Source organism: Lissotriton vulgaris, chromosome 11 (genome assembly GCF_964263255.1).
Source record: "Lissotriton vulgaris chromosome 11, aLisVul1.2, whole genome shotgun sequence".
In the NCBI taxonomy this organism is placed as follows: Eukaryota; Metazoa; Chordata; class Amphibia; order Caudata; family Salamandridae; genus Lissotriton; species Lissotriton vulgaris.
The window spans coordinates 619,005,142-619,026,720 of record NC_141699.1 but is presented as its reverse complement, the minus strand read 5'-3'; positions in this window follow the sequence as shown (position 1 = coordinate 619,026,720).

Genomic DNA, 21,579 nt, shown 5'->3' with positions numbered 1-21,579 from the left:
TTTCGAAATCCTTGATCTTCCACTGTGTATCGACGAGCTGCGCCTCATGTGCCACCGTAGCTGTGCGTGTTGTAGTAACATCAGTCTCCAGGATTTCAGTCCGAGCCTCAAGGGCTGTAAGTCGCTCATTAAGTACTACACATGATTTAGCAACTTTTCAAACTGCCCCTTGGATTTTACGCATTGTTGTCTGCGCTCGTTTGCTATCCTGTCGTGTCTCTTCTCGATGAGAGAGTATACATTGAATGACAGTGTCCAATGTCGGGGGCGTAGCAGAGGATTGATTCACCGCTGATGGTGCATTTATGTTTGTGTTACTTGTACTGAGTAGCCCAGCTCCCAGATAATTCCACCTTAGATCTTTCTTCTGCGGGCTTGGATGAGATGTTCTTTTCATTGTTTTACGGATTGTAGCGGTCATGTCTTTTTTCCCGGTGCCTGAGCCCGAGCTCTCATCACTAGAGTCTTCCTGAGACTCAGAAGGAGAGCCATATACTGACCAGATACCGTCTGAGAATGAGTAAAAATCTTGTTTGCTATGGTTAGAGTATGCGGCGTAATTTTCCATCCTTGCTACTGACACCCCTTGGGCATCAGCTAGATTGCTAGACTTTTGTTTAACAGACATTTCAGAAGCTTCTGCAGAATTATTGGTAGCTGCTGTTTCCCTATTGCTACAGGCTTGTATCTCTGGCTGCAGGCAGGGGGGGGGGGTCATCATGAACAAGAGACTGAATATTTTGTATTGGCTGAGGTGATACAGTCAGTGCATTGTCAGTGGCTATGCTATCTTTTGGGGTCGGAGTTTTAACTGCAGCTAGCATGTTCAATACATCCTTTCCGCCAACAGCTTTTCCTTTGTCCATACTCCCCCCCTGATGCTGCTCACCTGATCCTTCCAGCCCACCTTGTACTACACCTTCATTAGGTGTCTTGAGCTGAGGGGTTGCTCGCAGCATCTCCAGGACAGTGGGCTCAGCACTCGGTGGTATTCCATGCCGGGGTTTCTTTTCCTCCGGTTTAGCTTGTGGATTTGCTGCAAATTTCTTGGGTCCCGGCTGGTTTTGGGGGTCCACGGCTGCATTAGCGGCTACCTTTGCTGCAATGATAGCTTTTGGAGACATCCCAACAACCAAGCCCAGGCGCGTTTTTGTTTTCACCCCCGCAGCCACGGGGATTTTCGGGGCCATAATCACCGGGTGATCCTGACTGGGCCGAGAGCGCTGCAGGCGGTAATCCCTTTCCGCACCAGGCTCACCTGTGTCCATCCCCTGCACACTAGATACTCTATATCAGCCAGCACAGTTTCTCGGGGGATTTTTGCATTCTTCACTTCTCAGAGCAGTTGCTGCTTACAAGCAACTACATAGATTTCGGCTTCCTTACTGCAGATTCTCTGTGTGTGTCAGCGGTCAGAGAGGAGTAAACAGCCGCTCTAGTCAGCCGCCATCTTGCCTATACGCTAAACTCCGACAGCAAGGATGAAATCCATGTTCATATCCTATTTATTTATTTATTTATATGCATATTTATTCATTGATATGTATTTATTGCTATTTATCTATTTATATACATTGAATGCCTACAGAATCACCAGAATTAAAAATGCCTTTATATCTATATTTATATTTATAAACTCCATACATATGTACAAAATATGAAATGGTAATAATGATGAGTCAGATTCAAAGTGTTTCTTCTATGTTTGTGAACACGTGACACTTAGGGGGGGGGTGCATAACAACACATATTCCGGATGTGATCAAGGGCACTTGTTGCTCGAAACTCATCAGAAAACAGTGTGAAGAATAAAATTGGCCTTTCGACCTGTTGGCGTCCGTTACTCTCTTCTCGCTGTGAGGAGGTTTGGAGAGTTCTTTGGTTCATGAATATATATGAGCGGACATGTTATCGTCTCGAGTGAGCTCTCTGGGACTAAGGTGCTTGATACTTTGAATTAACAGCTATGTTCGGTAGCATGGACTTTTAAGTATATTTTAATTATAATACTCTATATAGACTTCACAGGATTTCGAGTTTGGCTGCAGACTTTATATGCCTTCAGAATTACAGCTGTGGCGAAATGTAATGCACACGTGTTGCTTATTACTTACGCTGTCTGCTTTAATGGGATATCCCGTCAGCTGATTTTATACATTTCGTGAAATCTATATAATATTTTTTACGTTATGTTTTCCTGTTATGCTGCAGACTTCAAGCTATATTCTGCATGCACATGCATTATTTGGGCTCTATGATGACTATTTACATGAGAATGTGTTGTCTATGTCCATTATGAGGTCCAGTGGAAAGGGCTATATAATGTGTTTGATTAATGGCGCCAAACTAGATTGACAAAGGCCTCTGTGCAGGCCGAAACGCGTCTCTTGTGCCTGGGATTGAGGGCGACATAATTCATTAAATTGATGCCAAATCCTGAACCACTTTGTGCCTGTGCCTTCTTCCATGGAGTTTTTTTTTAAGATTATTTTTATTGGTATTTACATGTTACAGAGTACAAAGTGACATACAACAAATATCAAGTTTATAGGGCATTCACATGGGACATTACGGCAAACGGTAGTGGCTGGTTTCGAATCTGGGACGGATATGGGTTTTCCAGTCTAGTCATGTCTGCCCCACCTACTAGCGCACTTATAACATTAAACATTTACGTTATTGTGGGTGGTCGTGTGTTAGGTTGATACATAAGACATTACACAGAACATAAAATTGAAGTGCGGTTATTTAGTGTCAGGTCGTTGGGCCGTCTTGGAGTTGTGTTTGGCTGCTTTTGGTTCAGGGTTTTTGTTCTTCCTGGCGGTTTGAATGGGTTTAGGAACAAGTCTAGTTTTGACCACATTCCACTGTTGGGGTTCTTCCATGGTGTGTGTCTGAGTGCAGTGTTGTCCGCCCCCCTGAGAAATGTCACCCAGTTCAGCCACCCTATGAATGTGATTTTGGAGGTATCTCTCCATTTGGCTAGAACTGTTTTGACTGCCGTCGTCAGAAGAAAGTCCAGGAGGTTTCTGTCCTGTTGTGTGGCTACTTCAGATGTGATATGGGCCGTTGTAGTTGTGGCGAATGTACTGTCTAGAGTGCAGCCTACTGTTTTGTTGATGAAGTTGAACACCTTCCCCCCAAATTTGCAGACCTTACTGCAGTGATAGATGAGGTGTGCTAGGTCCCCCCTTTCTATGTTACAGTTCCAGCATCTGTCATTATCTTTCAGTCCTATCGATGCTAGAAGTGCTGGTGTCCAGAATGCTTGGTGTAGAAGCCAGAATTTTGTTTGAGCTAGAACTGGCGATGTCATGTTTTTCGATGGGGCTGCCCAAAAGGATTGTAGCTCTTGTTCATTGAGTTTGGTACCTAGCTGTGTTTTCCAGTAGTTGGTGTTTTTGGCGTTGAGTCTGGTGGATGTAGGGCGGAGGAGTTTATATATGTGTGAGATCTGGTGGCCTGTCTTGTTTGTTTCCATGTAATGAAAGATTGAGGGTTGGTGCTTGGTTAGCTTTGATTTTGTTAGGGCTGTTTTGATTGCCAGGAAATTGTATAGTCTATGTCTGGAAGTGCGTGTTGTGTTTTCAGATAGTTGAAGGTGTGGGGAGACCTTTCTGCTTCCAACTGTGCTGGGTAAGAGGAACCTAGTCTTTTCCAGGATTTTATGTCCAGGGGTTCCCCCTGTATTTAATCTTGGGGTTTGCCCAGAGTGTTTCCCAATGTGAGTTTCTGATGCTGTGTTCGAGCTTCTGGTCTATTTTGAGTAGCGTCTTGTTGTCTTAAAGATCGAGTTGTTCTTTTGTGCCTGCTTGTTGGCAGTGAGGAGCGTTAAGGGATCAGTGTTATTTAGAATTGCTCTCTCAATAGAGAGCCATGTTGGTGTATATGGTTGGTTAGGGAGTGCATTCCTTGTCTGGCTATAGAGGCTGTCTGAAAGGTTCTCAGGTCAGCCACGTTGAGCCCCCTAGCTTTTTGTCCATTATTAGTTTTTGTAGGCCTATTCTCGGTTTCTTATCTCTCCATATAAATTTGTTTAACATTTGGTCATTCCTTCATGTGAAATTCATCTGTGAAAGCCATGGGGAGCATTCCTGTTAGTTAGTTTACAATGGGCGGGATCATCATCTTCACTGTGTCTATCCTGCCCCACCAAGTGATAAACTTGGGTGACCAGGATTCTAGTAGCCCTTTGATCTTGTCCAGTGTTGCTTTCTCATTCTGTTCCAGGGTGATTCTCAGGCTTTTACCAAATTGGATGCCTAGGTATTTGACAAATCCGGGTTGCCAGGCCAGCCCGAGGTACCTATTATCTGTTTGTTTGTGTGTATGTTGAGGGGCATGCATTCTGATTTATCTATATTTAGCTTGTATCCTGAGTGTTTAGCGCATGATTCGATGGTGTGCATGAGTGCTGGTATGGATTGAGTGGGTTTTTCTGTTACTATGAGTAGGTCGTCCGCGTAGGCTGCAAGTTTTGCTGTAGTATTGTTAATGGTTACGCCCGCTATAATTCTGTTAGCTAGAATGTCTCTAATCAGAGGTTCAAGCGCTAAAAGTAAGAGCAGGGGGGATAGCGGGCAACCTTGTCTTGTTCCTCTTTCGAGGTAGATGTTGTTCCATTTATAGCTATCTGTGCTTTGGGGCTTTTTTTTTACAGTGCCATGACTTTCCTTGTGAAGCTATCTCCTACGTTGTATGCTTGCATGCTCTTCTCTAGAAACTGCCAGGAAACTCTGTCAAATGCCTTCTCTGCGTCTAGCGTGATTGCTACAGTTGCGTTGTATGATTTGGAAGAGTGCTCTATTATCTGGCAGAGAAGTCTTGTGTCATCGTGAGACATCCCTGTTTTCAGGTAGCCTACCTGAGTGCTGCCTATACCCCGAGGGAGCACTTTGTTGAGTCTTGTGGCTAGGATTTTGGCGTATAACTTGCAGTCTAAGTTTATTAGTGATATGGGTCGGTAGTTTTTGGGCCATTGTGAGTGTTTGCCTTCTTTGGGTATTACTATTATGTTGGCTTGTGACATAGATTTGGTTACTACCCCTTCTCTGCCGCAGTGATTGAAAACTTTAATCAAGACCGGTAGCTGGTCTTGGAACGTCTTGTAGAAGGGCGCCATGTATCCATCCGGTCCTGGGGCTTTGTTGTCTTTTAGAACCTTAATGGCTGTGGTGATCTCGTTCATTTTTATGTCTTGACCTAGTGTCTTAGCTTCCTCTATCGTTATCTTGGGTAGGTTTGTGCTATCTATGTAGGCTGAGCAGCCCTCTTGGTCAAGGTTGTCATCTCTTTTGTATAACTCTTTATAGAATTCCATGAACGTGTGTAGGTTATCTTTGTGTCGGTGTGTGTCTTGTTGTGTGCGTCTGTGATTGTGGAGATACAGTGTTGCCTTTGTTTGTGTTTGGGATATGATGCTAGGATTTTCCCCACCTTGTTTTCTTCACAGAGGATGATTTGTTTGTATTTTTTTATCCATAGACCGGCTCGTTGGCTAAGAATTCTGTTGAATTCGTACTTTTTCCCTGTGAGTTCTGCAAGAGCGGCTATGTCTGAGGTGTCTCTAATGTGTTTAGTTTCTAGTTGTTTTATATCGCTTTCTAGCTTGTCTGACTGTGCTTTTGCTTCTCTGTTCCTTCTAGCCTTGATTTCTATTAGTGTGCCTTAAGGGCACCCTACAGACTTTTTGGGTCTATGTCTGGTGTGTCATTTTCTTTGATATAGTCTTTAAAGGCTTTTTCAATTCTGTTTCTGTCTTCCTATTTTGCCATGGTAATGTTGTTGAGGCGTCATCTGCGGGTGATGTGCTCGTTGTGCTGGCCCGTCAGATGTAGGCTGATGCAAGAGTGGTCTGAGATTGTTCTAGCCGCAATATCTGTGTGTTCTATCAGGTGTGCATGAGAGCCTGAGATGAGGATGTAATCTATTCTACTGTAGGAGTTGTGTGGGTTGGAATAGAAAGTGTAGTCTCTGGTGTCTGGGTGTTGTAGCCGCCATGGGTCTTTTAGGTTGAATCTGGTGCATATGTTCTTTAGAGTGTTGTGGGAAGCAGGAGGGTGAGCCTGGGAGCCTGATTGTCTGTCTAGGGTGTGGTCCAGTACTAGGTTGAAGTACCCTGCCATGACGATCATTTATTCGATTAGTTTGCCTCTAGTTCCTTTGTTACTCTCTCCCAGAATGTTGTGTCGTCTGTGTTTGGTGCATGTATGTTAGCTACCAGTATGCTGTCCACCCCTCTTTTTAGGTGTGTGATCAGTAGTCTGCCCTCGTTGTCGTACTGTTCTTTCTCTATGGTTATATACGATTTGCTGTTTATCAGGGTGATTTCACCACGTTTTTTGCCTACCGCTGGTGAGCATGTTGTCTGGCCTATCCATCTCGCCCTAAGCTTACTCGCATCGTCCCTGGAGAGTTTTTTTTCCTGAAGTAAGATAATATTGCTCTTAGTCTTAGCTAGATAGTTTAGGACTTTCTTTCTCTTAATCGGGTGGTTTAGGCCTTTGACGTTAAGGGAAACATTTTCAGGTCCGTCTGTATTGCGTTATTTTGATTCAGGGCCTTATGATACCGATCACGGGCCCCTTTGGGTTTCTATATGGATATACTGTTCTGCGAGTTTTGGACCTAAGTGGACTGCCTTTGTGAGTCAGAGTATTTGCTAAAGTTGATTGTTTTGACGCGGACGGCCTGACAGAGCGCATGGTTTGGACATGGACAGAGACGTGGACGAGACATACTAGGTGAACAGGACAAATGTAACAAACATAAGGGACGGGACACCCTCTCCCTTTCCTCCCCTCCAACCCTCCCCTCCCTCCCCCGCTAGTGCTTTGTACTGTAGAAGTGCGGCAGCAAGGTCCCTTCCGCTGTGACATCCTCAGGATTGTCTATCACGCTGCTCTAGTTTGCTAATTTTGAGCACGTCCCCTTACAAGGTTGAACCTAAATATCGCAAATGTCTGCTCATTGTTCGTTCATGCATAGCAGTTAAAGGATATAGTCATTTTTATGGTGAACAGGTTGGCTTTCTTCTTTACTGGACACTCGTCTGGGACTCTGTGTTCTTCTGTTTTTGGCGATTGGCTTCTTTCTGAGGTAGGTTCTGTTGTAAAGCGCTTGTAGTCTTTGTAGGCACATGAGGTATGTTGTGTTACTAATACTGACTGTAGGCATTATATACTGTGATTCTCTCGGTATGTACTTGAGGGTCTCGCCTATTCGTTTGAGAGACCCGGCGAGGCGCTTCTTTTGCTTGACATGCTTGCTGTCTCCATTTCCTGTAGGGCTGGGCCAAATAGGTACTGTGACAGTTCCGCTGGGTTTTAGAACATTAGCGAGATTCCTTTGTTGTTTATCCTGAATCTGGCTGGACCGGCGAATGAAAAGGTGATGTTTTCTTTACTTAGCTTGTCTCTTTGGGCCATAAAGCCTTTCCTAATGTCCACTGTGTTCTTCGAGTAGTCCTGTGTGAGGATAATCTTGTGACTTTGCGATTGCAGGTTGGGGTTCTTTCTTGCAAACCCAAAGATGGCGTCAGTCTGGAGAGAGGGTAGTGGTTTGCATATTATCGGTCTTGGGCTTGATCTGTTGATTGTCTGAACGTTGGGACCCTGTAGGCCTTGTCTAGTTCGAAGGGGTTGTCACATTTGAGATTAGTCAGCTTGGGTATGAGGTCCTGTAACATTGCCACACAGGAGCCCGCTTTCTCCTCCTCACCCTCCGGCACTCCCAGGATTCTTATGTTCCTTTTCTTTGTCGGTCCTCCAACTCTGCAGCCTGCTTGTGGAGATCTGTGGTTGCTTTGGCGATGGTGCCCATCGTCTTGCCCATGAGCTGCGCTCTGTCTTCTATATCACTGACTCTTTGTTCTACTGTAGATAGTCTGTTGTTTGTCGTATAGTTGTCTGCCCTGACTGCTGCCAGTTTCAGTTGTATGGCGTCCGTAGTTTTCTTTGTAGATTTGGCTAAGTCATGGACTTCAGCCAACTTTTTAAGTATGCTGTCCAGTGTGCTGCTGATGTCCGCCTTTTGTTTGAAGGGGGATTCTGGTTGGCTCTCCGGTTTGGTCTTCTTCGGTTGTTGCTTCAGCTTGCCTTCGTTACCGGCCATTTTGATTTTTCCTAGCCCTCTTTTCTTCTGCAGTAGCTCATACCTTTTGTTACTGTTCTGTGATGTGGGATGGGTTGACCGTCCGCTGACGATCGCATGTGGATTTGGAGTTGTGCTTGGGTTTGGGCTCTCTTGCTTGGTGCTACCTGTGGCTGTTCGTTTGATTTCTCTTTTGTTTGTTTGGTGCTTTAGGGCCTTTTTTTCTGCCACGGTTGGGCTCCTTATATTTGATGTGAGCAGTGACTTTCGCGGCTTTCCTCTGATTGAGTTGTTTTAGCCGCTCTTTTTACTCCTTGTTTGCTATGCCTTGACACCTTTTATTTTTCTGCACTCTTAGCCCTAGTTCGTGGCTGGGCAATCACCTTTTAGGCTGATCCTCGTACTGTTTTCGGGCCGTGGGCAGCCCCTGCAGGGTTTCGTATGGGTGGCGGTGGTGGATGTGTTCGCAATGTTTTTGTTGCTTCCGATATCCCCTTGGGTTGACTGTACTTTGAGCAGTATGTTGGGGCACTTCTCTTCCTGTGCTTCTCGCTATCCCAGGGACCGCCTTGGCCCAGTGACCGGTCTACCAAGAGGGTGATTACCTCTGTGTTTTATTTGTGCCGATATTGCTGAGCCCTGGAGCTCGGTTTCTGTTCAGTGTGTGCTCAGTCAGCCGACTAACCTTGTCTTTGCGCTCCGTGTTTTAATCTCTGTTTTCTCGCCACCCGTACTCCGCACCGCACACTCCGTGCATTAGTTGTCGGTCTTTCTGCTTAAGCCGTCAGTTTGTTTGTTCATGCATCTCTGCCCCGTCTTATCAGTGTGCCAGATGACCGCCCCCATTAGGCCTTTTCGTAGCCCTCGCGCCAAACTTGCAATGTCGTTGTTTTTCTTTGATCCACCCTTACTGTGTGCAAAATGGCTGCCCTCGTTAAGTTCAAGGGTTTCGGTTTCGCTTTTCCACCCTCAACGGAGATCCCCCCGGAGGCCTTTGGCGCTTTGCTGGAAGACTGTTGTTAGGTTGGGAAAGTTTAGCGTACTGGAGTACTCGTGCTGCTCCTGTCGGTGGGTGCCTGGCCCCTCTTTGCGCTGGTTTGTTTTGTTTTTCTGCTTTGCCCCACCATTGTGAGCAAGATGACTGCCCCTTGTGGAAGTTTCTCTTTCATTTCTTTCTGCGGCGCCCCTGGTGAGCTAAATAGCATTACTGGGTTGTAGGGCTGTCGTTGGGCGGGGGTTTAGCAGGGTTTAGCGCCTTGGGGGGTACTGACACTGACCTCGGTGAGAGAAAACATTTCAGATTCTCCTCGCCGCACCACTTAGGGCTCTCTCCCATCTTGCCGTCGCCATCTTGCTGGCCGTGGGTCTACCATTCCTTACTGCCGTCTTGCTTGATAAGGGTGTACAGCCACTATCATCAGTGATGCCATTTGAGATGTCATCAGTGATGTCACTGACCATGTCATAAGTGATGTAATATGTGACATTATCAGCAGTGCATTGCGGGAGCGCAAGTTATAGTTAGATGAACTAACTATAACTAACTATAACATTTGAATTTCAATGGTTTTGTACGAGTGAAATGTCCATCTAACTGTAACATGTGTGAAACCTATTGTTTTTTAGTGAATTTCTAAGGTTTTTTAAATGCTAATTCCTAACTATAACGTGTGTGAAACCTATGGTTTTTTCAGTGAATTTCTAAGGTTTTTTAAATGCTAATTCCTAACTATAACGTGGCTGAAACCTATGTTTTTTCAGTGAATTTCAAAGGTTTTGTAAATGATAATTTTTAAATGTATTAATTGTTATATTTTGTATACTGATTTACTACATTATTTTAAATTATTTATTTTTAGATATTTTATTTTTTAAATTACATTACATATTTTTTAATATAAATTGAAAAAAAAATGTTTTAAAAAATATTGAAATTGTAATATTTTTTTTAATTAATATATATTTTATATATCAGGCAATGATATCCTATAGAAGGAAATTCAAGTTACTGGTAAGGACAGTTAAATTTACTTTACAGGAATAGTAGTGAGCTATATTGGGGAATTAATTTCTCTTCAATCCTGAGGTCCCCTGTGAGCCAACTAGCCCCCCAGGTACCTCCAGTATGCGCCAGGCAATTGTGTTGCAGAGAGGTGTTCAAAGTGCACGCCCCCTTTTTACAACACTCTGCAACACAGCTCTGGGGATACCTGTTGGAGATACCTGTTGGACTAGTTGCCCCCTAGGTGACCTCTGGATTGAACAGGAATTAATTCCCCAACTTAAAACGAGCCTTAGGGCATGTTTGCACTCACATCACCACAAGCCCCGCCTCCTACCTTCACCACTGTGCAAACGCGCCCTGTAGAGTGTTCTAAGTTGGGGGATTAAGTCCCCTTGCATACTGGGGGTCCCTGGAGGCCAACACGCCCACCTGGAACCTCCACTATGCGCCAGAAGGCTGCGTTGCAGGGAGATGTAATGAGGTCATGCCCCTGTTTACACCTCTCTGCAATGAAGCCCCCGGGCGCATTTGCAGAGGGGGAACTAATTCCCCTTGCATACTGGGGGTCCCTGGGGGCCAACTAGCCCACAAGGAATCTCCAGTATGCGCCAGGGGGCTGCATTGCAGGGAGGTGTAATGAGGCCACGCCCCTTTTTACACCTCTCTGCAACGCAGCCCCCTGGCGCGTTTACAGAGCGGGAACTGATTCCCCTTGCATACTGGGGGTCCATGGGGGCCAACTAGCCCCCCAGGAACCTCCAGTATGCGCCAGGGGGCTGCATTGCAGAGAGGTGTAATGAGGCCACGCCCCTTTTTACACCTCTCTGCAACGCAGCCCCCTGGAGCGTTTGCAGAGGGGGACCTAATTTCCCTTGCATACACTAGCGTGTTTTGCGCACTTGTTTCACTGCTTTCTTGTGCCTCAGTCTACCGAGGCACAAGATGGTAGCCAACACTTTCTGGTTTGGAGTGTTTGCAGGCAGTTGCCAGCCAATTAGCATGCAGCTCATGCAGCTCATGCACGAGAAGGTCCGCTTACATACGCGTACGTACACCTCTCTGCAATGAAGCCCCCGGGCGCATTTGCAGAGGGGGAACTAATTCCCCATTCATACTGGGGGTCCCTGGGGGCCAACTAGCCCACAAGGAATCTCCAGTATGCGCCAGGGGGCTGCATTGCAGGGAGGTGTAATGAGGCCACGCCCCTTTTTACACCTCTCTGCAACGCAGCCCCCGGGCGCGTTTGCAGAGCGGGAACTGATTCCCCTTGCATACTGGGGGTCCATGGGGGCCAAATAGCCCCCCAGGAACCTCCAGTATGCGCCAGGGGGCTGCATTGCAGAGAGGTGTAATGTAATGAGGCCACGCCCCTTTTTACACCTCTCTGCAACGCAGCCCCCTGGCGCGTTTGCAGAGGGGGACCTAATTTCCCTTGCATACACTTGGTTGTTTTGCGCACTTGTTTCACTGCTTTCTTGTGCCTCAGTCTGAGGCACAAGATGGCAGCCAACACTTTCTGGTTTGGAGTGTTGACAGGCAGTTGCCAGCCAATTAGCATGCAGCTCATGCACGAGAAGGTCCGCTTACATATGCGTACGTACGCGGCCCCGTATGCGGACCTGTACGCGGACAGTACGCGTACGGTACGCGCCTATAGATATACTTATGATTTTTCTTATGATTTTCTCAGGAACTACTGAACGAATTTACACCATTTAATAAAAAGTGTGATATGCGAATCGAACTTTACCTTTTTGCCAAATTTGGTGTAATTCCGTTCAGCCGTTCGGGCTGTAGCCTGGGCTAAAGGTCCTATGGAAAATTGCATGGGGAAAACACGTTTTGGGGCCCCCTTTTTTCTCAGCCCCTGCTTCTCGAAACCTTTAGTTTAACAGGATGGAAACTTTGTGCATGCAGCACTGCGTTTCCCGCCGTAGGCTTTCTGTATGTTCTAGTTTGGATTTTATTTTTGTCTACGTTTACGTACAGCTCTAAATCTAGAAATTGTATTTTCTCTTTATTTGTAGAACATGTGAATTTTAGGTTGAGGGTGTTCTCATTGATCGCTGAAGCAAATCTTTGAGCGCTCTCTTCCGACCCTTTCCATGGAATAAAAATGTCATCTATGTATTGTTTATAGATTATCACATTTTCTTTGATGCTAGATGCCTGGGTGACTGCCAATCCTTGCTCCTCCCACCAGCCCATGTGTGTGTGTATATATATATATATATATATATATATATATATATATATATATATATATATATATATATATATATATATATATATATATATATATATATATATATATATATATATATATATATATATATATATATATATATATATATATATATATATATATATTCACTGAAAAAACCATAGGTTTTACACACGTTATAGTTAGGAAGTAGCATTTGAAAAACCTATGAAATTCACTTAAAAAACCATAGGTTTGACACCAGTTATAGTTAGCTGGAAATTTTACTGACATAAAACCAATGAAATTCCACATTATAGTTAGTTGGACTCACTATAACTTGCGCGTGTAATGCACTGCTGATGACATTACATATTACATCACTCATGACATGGTCAGTGACATCACTTATGACACCATCCAGTGAATGTGTGTCTTTCTAAAAAATAAATATGTTTTATATATGTATATGTAAAGGTCGAGGAAAGAATAAATGTTTAAATTATTGTCTTAATGAATGTCTTTTTCAAAAAGAAATGATTGGATAACTGGCTTATTAAGTGTACCTTAGTGAATACATATATTAGCGAGTAATGTTTAAATATTTAAATATATGTATCAGTGTTTCACTTTGTGAATAACTGGCTGCATGGGTTGATGAGTACCTACATGTGTAGGTATTTGGGTTCTTAGATGTTTTTTTAGTATCAGTATGAGTGTTTCTATGGTTTCATGGGGGTATTACTAATCACATAGATGCATGAATGACTAACTCTCTCTTTGTATGTGTTTAGAAGACACCATATGTGCAGGACTGTATGGGTGGTTGAGTGTGTATAGTTTTATATGCAAATAAATGGATGTTCAATAGTTTATTTGCATGTGTGAGTATGTGTGTGAGTAACTTTTGGATGATTGTCGGTGTGTAACAGGATGTATAGGTGTATCACTACATATGATGAGTGAGTATATGTATGAGTGACTATATAGAACTGTTGGTGAATGAGAGAATGTGTATATAGATGGTGGAATTACTGAATTGGTTGTTGTAACTGGTATGGGTATGTCCATTTTTTTGAAAATGTTAATTTCTATTTTCCAATATGTGTTTTAAGGGTTACATTACACTTAAAGGAGGTCTGTCATCAGTGATGTCATAAGTGATGTCACTGACCATGTCATGAGTGATGTAATATGTAATGTCATCAGCAAGTTATAGTGAGTCCAACTAACTATAACGTGGAATTTCATTGGTTTTATGTCAGTAAAATTTCCAGCTAACTATAACTGGTGTCAAACCTATGGTTTTTTCAGTGAATTTCATAGGTTTTTCAAATGCTACTTCCTAACTATGACGTGTGTAAAACCTATGGTTTTTTCAGTGAATTTCATAGTTTTTTTGAATGCTAGTTCCTAAGTATGTAATCACGTTCGTAACTACATAGTGTCACCGCCTACACGTCCTGAGAAGCGCATGTAAAGTCACGTGACTTGAAAACAAAACTTCCAATTGGTTATTAGTAGTTTCTGTTCTGGAATATACACGAAGCACTCCACCCACTTTCCTCACAATCTTTTCTACTCTCAAGAGACAACAACGTCGAGCATCTTCCGGAAGTCTTTGCTGAAATGGCTTCCCTACCAGATTCATCTTCCGAATCTGAAGGAAATGAGCGACCACCGTTAAGAAGAAAAAAGGAATCTTTCATTTGGCAATTTTTCACTTATCCTGATGATCAAAAGAAAGTGAATGCGCCAAAAGTAACCTGCACGATATGCAATTCGGAGCTCTCAAGGGGAAATCCAAATAAAAAATATTCCTTTTCTGCACACACCATGCAGCGGCATGTTAAACAAAGGCATCCTGAGCATTATGCAAAAGCATCGACAAGAGCCCTGGCCACGCTATTACCATCAGAGGTGGCCAGCACATCTTCTGGTGGACGACCTGTATCTCCATCGAGTGCTGAGATGGACTTGAGACCATATCTTGCGAAGGTGCATATGAAATGCAACGAGTGTGGAGAAATTCTTTTGTATGGAGAGCAGAGCCTCGTTCTTATTAAACTGAAAATTGAAAGTCACAAATGCCCCAAGAAAAGATACATTTCTTCACTTCATTTTCAAACTATTACATACTGAAAAATGTAGTAGCAACTTTAAGAAATCGAAAGCATTATAACACTTCTTTCCCCCAAAAAAAAGAAAAAAAAAAAAGTTCTTTTCAGAACTAACTCTTTCCACCAAAACATGCTCGAAGAGCATATTTTAAGATGTTTTTTCGCCGCTTTATTTTAGTGCGAGACCGGGTGCGCGCACCCTTCTATCGCGTACAGGACCTGACACTCCCATGTGAAGTCATGTGACTTCTAAACAACACTTCTAATTGGTTCTTGGTAGTTTCTATTCTGCAATTTACACTCAGCACTCCACCCACTACCATCACTTTCTTTTCTACTCTCAAGAGACAACAACGTCGAACATCTTCCCGAAGACTTCGGTACAATGGCTACCGTTCCGCATTCATCTTCCGAATCTGATGAAAATGAGCGACCACTTTTCACAAGAAAAACGGAGGCCACGCTATTACCATCAGAAGTAATCAACACATCTTCCGGTGGACGACCTGTATCTCCATCGAGTGCTGAGATGGACTTGAGACCATATCTGGCGAACGTGCACATGAAATGCACGAACTGTGGAGAACTTCTTGTATACGGAGAGCAAAGCTTTACTCTAATTAAACACATAATTGAGAGTCATAAATGCTCCAAGAAAAGTTAAATTTCTTCACTTTATTTGGATAGTATGACATACTGAAAAATGTCGTCGCAACTTTAAGAAATAAAAAGCATCATAACACTTGTTTCCCAAAAAAAAAAAAAAAAAAAAGTTCTTTTCAGAACTAACTCTTTGTACCAAAACAAGCTTGAAGAGCATATTAGCTGATATTTTCTCGCCGCTTTCTTAGAGTGCACGACCGGGTGCGCGCACCCACCTATCGCGTACAGGCGTCGAGACACGCATGTGCAGTCATGTGACTTTAAAACAACACTTCCAATTGGTTCTTACTAGTTTCTATTCTGCAATTTACACGGAACACTCCACCCACTTCCCTAGAAAACCAGTTTATCGTAAATCTTTTAAAGCCTCCTCTTATGAAATATTCGACATCAATCACATAGCAGAGTACTAAATAGCACTATATAGACTCCGTCCCTTAATTATAAGAGACTTATTGCTATGTAAAATCAACTTTTGTTTTCCAAGATAATGTAAAATGCTGAGCCTATTACATAATTTTATTACACATATATGTTACTAGTCTCCTTCGAGTCCTAACACCGTAGAAAATACCACCAATAGCGGTGATATTTTTTACACCGAGAATGGGCGATTTCTATCGCTTACAGCCCTTACAATTATAAAGTTTAATTTCCTAAGTCTCTGATCTCCAACTGTGCAACGTAGATCCCCTGTGTGTCGCAATAAGGTCCATAAACAAAAACTACAGAGCCAGCATTATAAACATACACAAAACAACAAAACGACAAGTGCCACCATGCTAATATATATCCTTAATATAATAAACCTCTGAGAATAAATACATATTTCCGTGGCAGCCCATAACACAAATGTGGCGTCCTCTGACTCTGCTCCATTACCAAACACCGTAACTCCCCGCCCCCCTCACTTTTCACTAAACTCCGCACTCCACCCCAGCCAAACCCCCTATTACAAACCCCCAACCTACCCTCCCTGCCCAAACCGACCATGAACCTCAAACCGCCCTAGAAAACTTATAAGACACAGGATTACTAAAACTCAAAGAATACGCAACAGGCACATAATGTAAATAGTACATAAAGACACATATTTTTTCCAAAATACTATTTAAAAACATGTTCTATTTTTAATAAATCTATCATGCATCTGACCCTCTAGAACTGCTTTCAAAACGTGAACTATAAACCTCTACTTTTCATTTTCAAACCATACACTTTCTTCTGACCCTCTAGAACTGCTTTCAAAACATGAACTATAAACCTCTACTTTTCATTTTCAAACCATACACTTTCAATTACATTATTTTTTTTCCACAAATCATGTAATGTTACAAACCTTTTCTAAAATACACCAGTCCGTATCATTTATAAGGATTTATTTTCAGTCTTCATCAGTGACACTTTCTTCACATACAATAGAAATCACTATAACTTTTTAAACGACAATGCTAACGCGGTAAAAATAACCCTTCATTTACTTTCCTTTAAGAATGCACACTATGTACCCCACGCATGCGTTTCTTAATCTTTGTATTTGGCAGCGAATACCGACCTTGAATCGGAAGACATGAACAAAAGCGCCATTGTCACATTTAAAAGTGAACGTTGCATCTGCTCACACACATATCTTTCACTAAGCTAACATTCACAGAAAACAGCATTGATGTAAAAAAAAATTGACCTTGCTTTACAACTCCCTCAAATCACTCCCTTATTTTTTAACGCATCCTCCAGTTAAAAAAAAGCTACTTTTTTAATAACCACTAAGCAATATATAAGTGACTAGACTCCTAGAAAATGTATCAAGACATTCTGCTCCTCTCCACTGCATAGCCGGCGACCTAATTCTGTGGAGTTGCTATACAACCAGCGGTGCTGCGCCGTTTCCTGTACCATCTTGGGAAATTCAAAATGGATGTCCCTCCTGCCTTCGCAAACGAGCCGGGCCACTTAGAACTATTTCGCCAGAGGATGCTTGACTACTACGGCATCTTACCACTCTCGACTTTGAATACTTCATATCGATTATCATTTCGATATTCGCATTTCACCTGTGTGCAGCCTGTATTTCATTGCCTGAGCTGTGATTTCACGTGGGCCCTGGATTTATGTCTCTGCAATTTGGTACCTCCTGAACCGAATTACAATCACCTCATGAATCCGTTACTTGATCATGAACAGCTTTGTTACAACGGAGGGTTTATGGCCTTTGCAGCGATACAAGGAGTTCTGGGTCATTGGAATATATTCGCAGCGGCGCAAGATTTCCTAACAGAGAGCTACATCGAAAACCCACCGAGCTGCCCAATGATGGTAAAAGACACTCCAATAATGACAGATCATGAATGCTCCTTTCATCTTCTCAATTGGATGGCTGACATGTTTTCAGATGATAACAATGATTTCATGTTAGAGGCACTTGCTGCATACTTTGCCTACACAATGGACACTTAACTCTTTCCTAACAGCGAGCTACATCGAAAACCCACCGAGCTCCCTCTGATGGTAAAAGACGCTCCGATTATAACAGATCATCAGTACTGCTTTACTCTTTTCCATTGGATAGCTGACATACTTTCCGGAGGGTTTATGGCCTTTGCAGCGATACAAGGAGTTCTGGGTCATTGGAATATATTCGCAGCGGCGCAAGATTTCCTAACAGAGAGCTACATTGAAAACCCACTGAGCTGTCCTATCATGGTAAAAGACGCTCCAATAATGACAGATCATGAATGCTCCTTTCATCTTCTCCATTGGATGGCTGACATGTTTTCAAATAATAAAACTGATTTCCTGTTACAAGCAGAAGCTACCTATTTTCCCTAAACAATGCTTCAATAACTCTCAAACAAGCCATTGACGTCCTCATTTCCTTTTGGTTTTCTATATTCTTCACGTTCTTTTCCATATTTTCTTTTGAAGAACAGACCTATTTGCTTTACTAACAGTGGACATTATAATTTCGTGTTGTTTGACAGCTGATTCATAAACTAATGATGTATAACCACTTGCATTTTCATATATCGTTCCCAAACTGAAAGGCCAGAGACCTTCTTCCATTTATTAAAATATAATATACTTCCTTATAAGAGTGTACAATGTTTTTTTCCAACTATATTCATTTTTCTTCAACTATAGCGTTTGTATTCCATGTACTACTGACAATACCAATTACTGTGTTTTTTGCAATTTCTGTACTCATATTACATAATGATTTGCCTTTAAAACAGTACATTTCTAAATAAACATTTCAAATATTCACGGTTTCTCTTTTAATCCATAATCTCAACTGAAATGATTTCATATTGAAAAACTATTCATGGGTTCCACATAACCTTAACTGTAGTCACTGAGGACCTTATTTATGAAGACCTTCTGCCGCCGGTGCCTCATTTCTTAAAGTGGGAAAAAGTAACGCACCGGTGGCGCAAGGCCTTCATAAATAAAGTCCTGAATGTTTTCTTTTCTCGACCTCACTTACTGATGCTAGAACCTGCAAACCAATTACGGCCCGTGAACTCTTTCTTAGTAGGTCGCGCACCGTAAAGACAGTTATACCACTGTTAACATTTTTTTTTTACTGTTACTAAGCACCGACACAGTTCCGCTTCACTCAGAGTTAATCACTGCTCCCACGCTTCTACAGGCCAGACGCTATGTCGTATTTCTCTCCTTATCACCCTTTCATCTCCACAATAACAAACAGTTGTCCGCCAGCCACCAGAGAACAGACTCAGATGCAGAGGCACCAAAGAGTGAACCCATCACCAACTGCCATCTCCGGCTGTTTCCATGGTTACACCTCATTCTGCACCTTCCTGAAGGCACAGGTCAAAAGTTCATGTCTCAACGTTCTACAACAAACTAAGAACACTATTTTCCCTCCAGAAACACCTGCCAATCCACAACTCTGTTACATGTCTTGTTTTTTCACACCCAATAGTACTTTTCGTTTAACATAAACATTGACCTGTTCACTCTCCACTTGTTACAATCAACCAATCATTTTTATTTTTTTAACCACACCCAGCCTTTTCCTTTTTCTTTATTTAAAATTTCAACTTCTAACTACCATTCCACTTCCAGAACCGATCGGAGGACGACTACAAATCCCTTGAAAATGAAGGTCTGGCTAATAGGACACAGTTATATTCACTGGAGTGAAAAATATGCAGTAAGCAGACGAATTTCCAACCTCAGCTTACCAAATGTACACATAACATGGATTTCCAAAAGAGGATTGAAATGTCACCAATTGATTCCATTGGTGAAAACTTTTATGACAATTGATGACACTTTTTCCTCGATCTGCCTTGGTATATTCCAATATATGCCAAAGACAGAAATGGAATTGGTCCAATCACCATTGTGCACAATTTGAGAAAGCAAGGAGACATGTAAATAAATCTGTTTCTGCGTTCCTCAGAGATTATAGCATGGGTTCTATTTACCACAACAACTTGCGCTACCACATGCAAGACGTCTATAGGAGAGACGGTGTTCATTTCACGAATGAGGGAAACAGAATCTTCCTCTGCAACATCAGGCTCTGCATCGGTACTTACTTTTAAATGCAGAAACACTCAATTAACACAAGGGCTCTTTTCAGAGCCACCTTATATCAAAGCACTCAAACTTCTGATTTACCTCCTTTTCCACACTCTTGTAAATAGGTGTGCGCGACCGAGTGCGCGCACCCCGTATTTTTTTTCCGGGGAAAAATTATATCTTTTTGCGTTTAAGGGCCTTACTGCACACCCCGAGAAAACCTACGCAGGAAGACAATCTCTACCTTCTCCCCTTTCCATGTTTCAAAGCTTTGAAATGAACAATATATTTACTCGCAGTGACAAAATGGCAGACAAAACTTCCTGATTTCCTTCGAATCGAACGTTAACAGACGTCACGCAGCAAAATTCCGCTCGCGCGCGCAGCCGCTTCGATGCGCGCACTTGTGCGCGCCTATAGATATATAATTGACTTTAACTTTAATTTTCTCAACAACTACTGAACGGATTTACACCATTCCAAAAAAAGCGTAATCTGCGAACAAGACTCTACAGTTTTGGCAAATTTCTTATAAATTCATTCACCCGTTCGAACTGCAGCCGAGTCTAAAGGTCCTATGGAAAATAACATTGAGAAAACACGTTTTGGGACCCCCCTTATATCTCAACCCCCACTTGACCAATCCCCCCCAAACTTTCAGGGAAGGAGTGCAGCGAACCTAGCCATCTTCTTTGAGAAAGACTCATCCACCAGGGCCAAAGTTATTCCAAATAGAATGTTGAGGATTTCCTATGGAAAACAATCCTAACTATAACTACCTACTGGCGACCGCCAGTAGGTAATATATATATATATATATATATATATATATATATATATATATATATATATATATATATATATATATATATATATATATCTCTCTCTCTCAAAGGTTGTGTTCACAGTTTTTTTAAACGGGAGCACCCACTTGGGATTTACTTTTGTTCAGACTGCTATTACCATAGTGCTTAGCGAATTACGCCAATGGAGGCGGGAGAACTTGTCAGAAGGGTGGGACTCTGTTAATAAAAGCAATTTGTGAATTCTTATCTGCACACGGCAGCCCGGCCGTAGAAAGAGAACCATCATTAGCTGTTTGGACCTCAATCATCAGCTATGTGAGGCTGAAGCTCTGAACTATTCGGAACTGAAATCGGCACAGTGCTCCATATGCGAAAAAAGCAGGCTTTCATGCAGCGTGACTCACTAATTGGAGATAAGGGACTTTTAATTACAAACGCACACATGAACTTACTTAAAGTGGATTACTTACCTGCTTTCAGGAACTCCATGCCCCATAATGCACCGAGGGCTTTGTAATGAACACACGGGCACTGGAGGTGGGTACGGCAGAAAATAAAACCGGAAATGATGAAAGCAGGCCTCAGGTGTGCTGTTTATGCCGATGAGGAAGGGGCCTTTGGCCTTGAAACGCATCGGGCAGAGAAAAGGTAAGGGCGCTGCATGCAAGCAAGCTGCATAATCAAGCTGGAGGGCAGAGCACTGTCTAGTGATCTTTCAATGCTTCAGGGCAATTTGTGAATTCTTATCTGCACATGGCAGCCCCGCCGTGGAAAGAGAACCATCCTTAGCTGTTTGGACATCAATCATCAGCTATGTGAGGCTGAAGCTCTGAACTATTCGGAACTGAAATCGGCACAGTGCTCCATATGCGAAAAAAGCAGGCTTTCATGCAGCGTGACTCACTAAGAGGAGATAATGGACTTTTAATTACAAACGCATGCATGGACTTACTTAAAGTGGATTACTTACCTGCATTCAGGAACTCCATGCCCAATAATGCACCGAGGGCTTTGTAACGAACACACGCCCACGGGAGGTGGGTATGGAAGTAAATAAAACCGGAAATGATGACAGCAGGCCTCAGGTGTGCTGCTTATGCCCATGAGGAAGGTGCCTTTGGCCTTGAAACGCGTCGGGCA